Raw genomic sequence first — 6,676 nt, 5'->3', positions numbered from 1 at the left:
GTGGGGCTGGGCTGGGGGTGACTCACAGAGCTCGCAGAGTTGGGCCGGTCCGGCGCCTTCCTCTCCGTTTCTGATTAACAAATTTCGAAGGAGGAGAAATTGAGATTTGCTTGAATCCTTTCTTATTCTCTTGTCTCTGCTAGTCCCCTCCTTTGTCTTCTTATTCACTGTAGTAAACTCGCAAGAACTTCCAAGTACCCAAAGGCCAGGAGCAAAGGGCAGAACACACACAGCCGGCCCACACTGTGTTATTTCAAACAGCCCATCTTCAAGGTCAGAAATTCTCTCTTCTGTTTGTCCTAGCCTGCTGGTTAACTTCTCTGTTGTGTTTTTTATTTTGTTGAATGAATATTTCAGCTCCACAAGCTCTGCTACATTCTTTTTCAGGGCATTGATTTCTCTGTACATTTCTTCTCTCAGGTCCAATATATTTTTTCTCATCTTGTTGTGTTGTCTAACTGAGTTTTCTTTTATCTCATTTAGTTTCCTTAGAATTGTTGCTCGAAATTCCTTGTCAGTTATTTCAAGGACTTCCTGTTCTATAGGATCTAGAGCTTGAGAGTTATTATTTTCCTTTAGTGGTATCATACTTTCTTGATTTTTCATATTTCCGGTGTCTTTCCTATGGTGTTTAGTCATTGTGGCTGGAGGTCTCATGGTCCACTCGCTCCACCCTGGTGTCTGGCCTGGATCCTGCAGGGACTGCCAATTCTGGATGGTGGGGACTGGCCTGGGCTGGGGGTCTGGCGGTGTCTGTGTGTTCTTGCATGGCTGATTCGGGGTGTGTGGGCAAAACGGCAGAATAACTTTAAAGCAATGCTCTCTTTATAACCTGTAATAATTTCATTTGCTAATTTTTAAGAATATTCTCTGGACTATAAATTTTCTGCAAATAGACTCACTTTGTTGTTACCCAAATTACAGATATCCAAGATACTGATGATATGTACTCTATCCAGTTCAGATACTTCTTTTATAATATCACCTGCAAGTGCTCTTGAACCTGGAAATTGGTCATTGGCAGGTACTTCCTGTGGATATATACAGCTATAATTCATGCAAGTTAACAATATGTCTATTTGAGATGTCCAGAGATCTTCTGGACAGTACATGGGCAGAAATGCAACATCAATTGCTATCTCATGGTTTAGACCTAGGATAGTTACTTCAAAATGTCCAAGGCTTTGAGCACTGTTAAAATCATCAAGTTTGGGGTGCCTACCTTCTGGTGGTATGTATTTTGAAGGCTTAGAATTATACTGCTCGGTAAGAAACTTCTTGTGTTTGAAAATAAATTTTCATGGAATACTTTCAGGATAAACATGGCTGTAATGTAGGTGATTTATTAAGCCAAACTGTTTCTCTCTCCACGCTGACTCTCCCATCTAATCACTTATAATTTTTCTGGCTTTCCCTTGGGTTCTAGCGCTTGTACTTTCTTGATATTGGAAGATGCTTGGCATGCGTGGTTTATTTCCTTTTATTTGTGCAGAATCATTTGGCTGAAGTACAGCAACTGGTTAGCATATGGGCCTTGAAAAAATATTTTTTTTCTTGCTTGGACATAAACTTGCAGATGTAGTTTGAAAACACTGAGAACTCTTAGGCCTGTCATCTTGATGCTGTTTAGCATCTCTTTTCTGACTTTGACTTTCTCTTCTAGCTGCTTGGGATATGGAGGGTCTGTTAGCATTCTGGAGTGTTTCTGATGCTGAGGCACTTTCAGTTGCACCACTGGGGGGATATATTTTATAACAGTAATTATCCCCTGAATTGCAATATGCTTTTGTTCCTTATACTGCAAGCCTTCAATCTCCTTCCTCACTTCACTTATAGCTGTCAAGAGCAATTCAGCTTTAACAGAACTACTATACGTGGAACATGTCTTTGGCACTGGTGGATAGCGGTAATATCCACCAATAACAGTGTTCTTCGCTTCCTCAGAATCAGCCTTTGTTTTAATACAGTGAATAAAGATTTTTACCTTGGAATCGTAGGTATAAGGCTGGCCTTTATCACCAGTAATAAACACTCAACTTTCATTTGTAGTGGTGAGGTAAAGCAGTTTAGGCACTTGAGTGTCATTTCTGACAACTTTCAGCTGTGTACGCACAAAATACGTCATTGGGTAAATATTTTCAAAGATTTCTGGCTGAGCTGTAGAAAATAGGTCCACTATAAATGGTTGCTCTAAAGTCCCATCAGCAATGTGAATGCAGTGATATGACCAGAAATCTTCACAGTTTTCTTTCTTTTTTGACTGCTGGACCTTTCCTACAAAAACTAAAATGCCTATAACATCGCAGATATGATTTTATGGTATACCATCTAGTTCTGATCTTGTGACAAATCGGTGATTTAATATTGGCAGTCTCCATTCTGATTTCACCTGCTTTTCTGGAACGATGATTATATTAGTTGGAGGATCTTGAAGGTTCAGGCAGATTTCCATTGCAGAAGTTAGTTTGATCTCTGGATCCACAGGGAGAGGCTGTATCCTGAATGGGTGACTCTTCATAACAGAATCATCTTGAAGCAGAAGAACTAAACCGACCTGCAAACTTTTACACCACTCTGGACACAGAGCATTCCACATAATCACTGACACGATGCCTGAACTGTCAGCAACTTCCAGAAAGGTCTGTTATGGCTCAATCATCTTTTTATCAGGTTTCCTGTAGTATCGCAGTTTTGATTTATGCAAGATCCTTACAAGCAGTGCAGGAAAATTCCTTGTGTTACTCAAGGTCATCTTGAGGTGAGAAAGGGAAATTATTTTGGTGTTGCTAAAATTGTGGTCCTCAGGTTGCTTGAGGGTTAGACAGGTATCTCCATATGGATCTTTGTTATTTTGCATCGCTGGGCAATGACTCTTCCTACCCCTTAAAGACCTCTCTGGTTTCTCCTCATGTGCTCTATTTCTGAAGGGAGTTTCTAAAGAAATTCTATCCAACGTATCCCCACAGTGGAGATTGTCTATGTACAGGATCCCCTGGCCTAATCTTTTCTTCTTGTAAAGACATGAGACTCTAGTAATTTTCACTTCTATGTCAACTTTAAGAATATTTTGGTATACAAGAGAGTTCAAGCTGGGGTCCAGGCAGCACTTCTTCTCGTACACCCCATCCAAGATCGTCATGTCATAGCAGTAAAGAGGAGGCTTGGGCACTGTGTTGTGTGGCTCATCCTCTAACACGTACCTTTGGATAGCCAGCACAGTGACAAGCACCACCTCTGAGGAGGTGACCCACTGGTGAGGTGAGCCCGTTATTTGCTCAAGAACCTTTTGGATCCAGGACCTGGGTCCCTGGGTACCCACCCTTTGGATCACACCTTCCGGGAACCCAGCCTGATCTCCCTCAAAGCTAGACAAATTTAGCCCAGCATATGAGGGACCAGCTTGAGGCTGGCTGACTCACCAGACATGGTGGAATGATTGGGTACCCTCTTCACTCCTAAAAGCTAGTTTGTCCCATCCAAAGGGAAGAAACCACATGCTCTGGCAACGATCGCTACTCAGTTATTTTTAAATGGAAAATAAAGTGCCATTGGAACTGGGACGGTCCAATCCTGGTACTCTGGGTGGAGGATTAGGGTGAGAGATGAACTTTGGCTGTGACCAGGAGGATGGGTCCTACTGCAGTCTTCCTGCTGGCACCCAGCTTGGGACTTGCAAAACTGAACAATGTGTTGGAAGAATTTGACCCAGAATGGGAGATTCTGGGGAGAGGCGTTCCCTTATATTTGAGCAGGAAATTTTGTCTGCCCTGAAGAATACCTCTCTAAGAATTCCAGACCTTGCATGCGCTGCAAGGGCTGCATGCCTCACAGCCTTGGCAAACGTCTCCTGGGTGCTAGGTCTTTCTTCTGACTTGCTAAGAGATCAGTGATGTGTTGGAAGCTGGTGCACCAGCAGACAGGAGGGACTTAAGACTGCAGTCACTCAGATCTTATTCCTTCTCATCACTCAAAAAAAAAAGGCAATGCTAACCTCTCTTTCCCAGCCAAAATAAGGTGCGATCTGTGGAGTTTGATCATTGGAGGAACTCAGATGCCTTGACCATGAGAAGGGCTGGTTGGGGGGAGCTTGAGTCCAGCTCCTGATTCTTCTGTAGACCTAATGGGGCCCTGCCATTCGTTTGGGCACTATTGTGGGTCCCGGGGATTATCTGCTCTGAACACTTCCTACTTTCCAAGGACTCTGAAGGAAAATGGGCTGTGTCCATGCAGTCCCCTAGAAGGGCTCTAATACTGGGTCCAACTGGCAGTGTGTCCATCCTTATACATAACTCATGTTTCCTGCAGTCTCCTCAGGAGGCCAAAGGAAGATATGGCCAGGTGTTTCTTGTGAGATTTTTTCGGGAGGTTGAGTGAGAGAAAGCACAGTGAGTTCTACAGCCCTGGCAAGCTTGCAGCCCCCACCCGACTACCAGAGCCTCCATGTGGAGGCTTCTCCATTCTCTTCTTTGGGCTCTTGGAGCCTCCCTCCTCTCTTTCTTGTGGACTCTGCCCACCTCTGGTGCACATGCAACCAGCAGAGGAAGTCACTGCGCACCACAGGTGCTCTGGGGCTTGTCCTTGTGCGAGGCCCAGGCTCCTCCAGCACTCTAGTGTCTTCCCACGTCAAGCCAGCAGCATCAGGTGCAGGAGGTCAGAGAGCCACTGGCCTGCGCACCACTGTCCCCTTCCTTAGCCTCTACGTGGACTCCATTTTGGGGAGGAAGAGGGAAGATGGAGACATCCCCTATCTTGCAATTTTAGAACTTGGAGAGAATGTAGTGTTCCCTTGCAGTGCCCTTGCCGTGACAGCTCTCAGCAAGACCGTGATGGGGGTGGGGGCACTGGGGGGAAAGGAGAGGTGGCCGGCCCAGCATCAATCTCCAGTGTCTCAGAAGAGCCAGCCTTTCACAAAGGCACATGGTGCAAAGGGGATTGAGATCTGATTGGACGTGGGGTAAGTGAGACTTTCTGTCCTCAAACCTCTCCCTTAGTGGGACAGGCTCTGATGGAGACTTTGAGGCCACCACCACTGCCAGGAGACTGAGCTGTTCCACAGGCTTGTGACATTCCTTAGTCCCCGCGTAGTGGGAGGGATATTTGAATTTTGGTGCTTTTCTCTTTTGATAGGAGGTGGGGGGAAACTACAGAGTTGTTCTAGTTTTGCTACCTCTGTCTGCTACCTGGAACAAGAGTCTGGAGTGGACGGATCCGCTGGGAATTGCTCTCCCAAGGATCAGCATGGGCCCTGTCCTTTTCTCAGTTATCGTCAACCAGTAGCTTGGGAAATGGGGTTTGTCCCTTCCTCCTTGGCTTTTTGCTGAGTCCTCTCCCTCCTCTTTGCTTAGATGGTCACGTTGAACCACTCTGGGCAGCTGAGAGGCAGGAGGTGGGGGGCAGGAGGGCCTAGACAGCACACTTCCTGCCGCATGGGATTGACCACGGTGTCAGGGCGTGGGGTCTCTCCTGCTGTTGGTGAACTGCTAGCGCAGTATCCAGGGCCTGGGAGGGAGTGCTTCATGGGGTGACCTTGCTGCAGGCGCTGTAGACAGTGGTGTTGGGAGGGGATGGCTGGTTAGGGAAGAAAAGCAATTTTGTTTACTAAGTTCCAGACACCAGTGCCAGGAAGTCTCAAAGTCCCATTCAGACTCCACCTCCTAACTGCAGCGTGTGGGGCCAGGGATTGAAGGTGGGGCGCGGTGTCAGTCACTTCTTCAGTCGCTCCTTCTTTCCCACAGCCCCTGACGGGAAGGGGCCACATCCTGCACCCTCAGCAGCGCTTGGCCCCTTTCGTCTTTGATGCTGGCAGGAGGGACTTTATCATCCTGGATAAAATTCTTACATCGCACACCTGGAGGCAATTTTTGCATGAACTTCTTCCCCCATTTTTCCCGGTGGTCCGCAGAAGCACGGGGTGGGGGGTGAGCAGGCAGTGGGGTGCCCCGCAAACACCCCGGACCTCTGGACGCTGGCGCCTCTCGCTCTGGTTTTTCTTTCCTTGTATCCTGGAGAGGACTTCAGTTTCGTCATGAGATTTCTTGCTCTCATTTCGAATGCCTTTTTTCTTTCTTTGGCTTTCTTTGGGGATTACCCCATCCACGCCAGGTCTTCCCAGGAAGGACACTCAGACCTCGTCTCCATCCCTTGAATGTTGAGTACACGACGTAGCTGCGCTGGGTGCGTCATGGTGCTGCCCTTCACCAGGCCCCGGGGCCCCTGCCCCGCTGGCTTCTCATACCTTGCTCTCTTTTACCTTCTATTTGATTTTTTTCCCCTAGGGATTGGGGGTGGGGGATGTAGGGGTGGCTGTTGTGTGCTCTCTCTCTCTTCTGTATGTATGGACTGGTCAAAGTCAGTTTTCATGGCAGTTGACTTCGTGGTATTGGTCGGCTGACTTGGTTCGATATAAAAGACAAAGCAACAGATTGTGCAGCTGCACACAGGACACCTTTGAGTGTGACTCTGAATGGCAACTAGAGGCTTACTTTTTGAACTTCAGGTATGTAACTCAAAAGTAAATAAAACCACTATTTTTTCAGTAAGCTTTTTTTTCTTCTAAAAGAGAACTTAGAAATCAAACTATAAGAACATTAAACCGGTGCTGTACCAAAGCCTTATATGAACATATTCTACACTCTGTATAACCTGTCTCTGAGGAGCTCCCTGCTCTATCACCCTC

General features: G+C 46.6%; 1 pseudogene; it reads right to left on the bottom strand.

The window, feature by feature from the left end:
• Positions 1 to 588: 588 nt before the first annotated feature.
• On the bottom strand, positions 589 to 6,183 carry LOC103586015 (annotated as a pseudogene).
• Positions 6,184 to 6,676: the final 493 nt, after the last annotated feature.

Source organism: Galeopterus variegatus, unplaced genomic scaffold, assembly GCF_000696425.1.
Source record: "Galeopterus variegatus unplaced genomic scaffold, G_variegatus-3.0.2 Scaffold295, whole genome shotgun sequence".
Lineage (NCBI taxonomy): Eukaryota > Metazoa > Chordata > Mammalia > Dermoptera > Cynocephalidae > Galeopterus > Galeopterus variegatus.
This window is presented reverse-complemented; position numbering and strand designations above follow the sequence as displayed.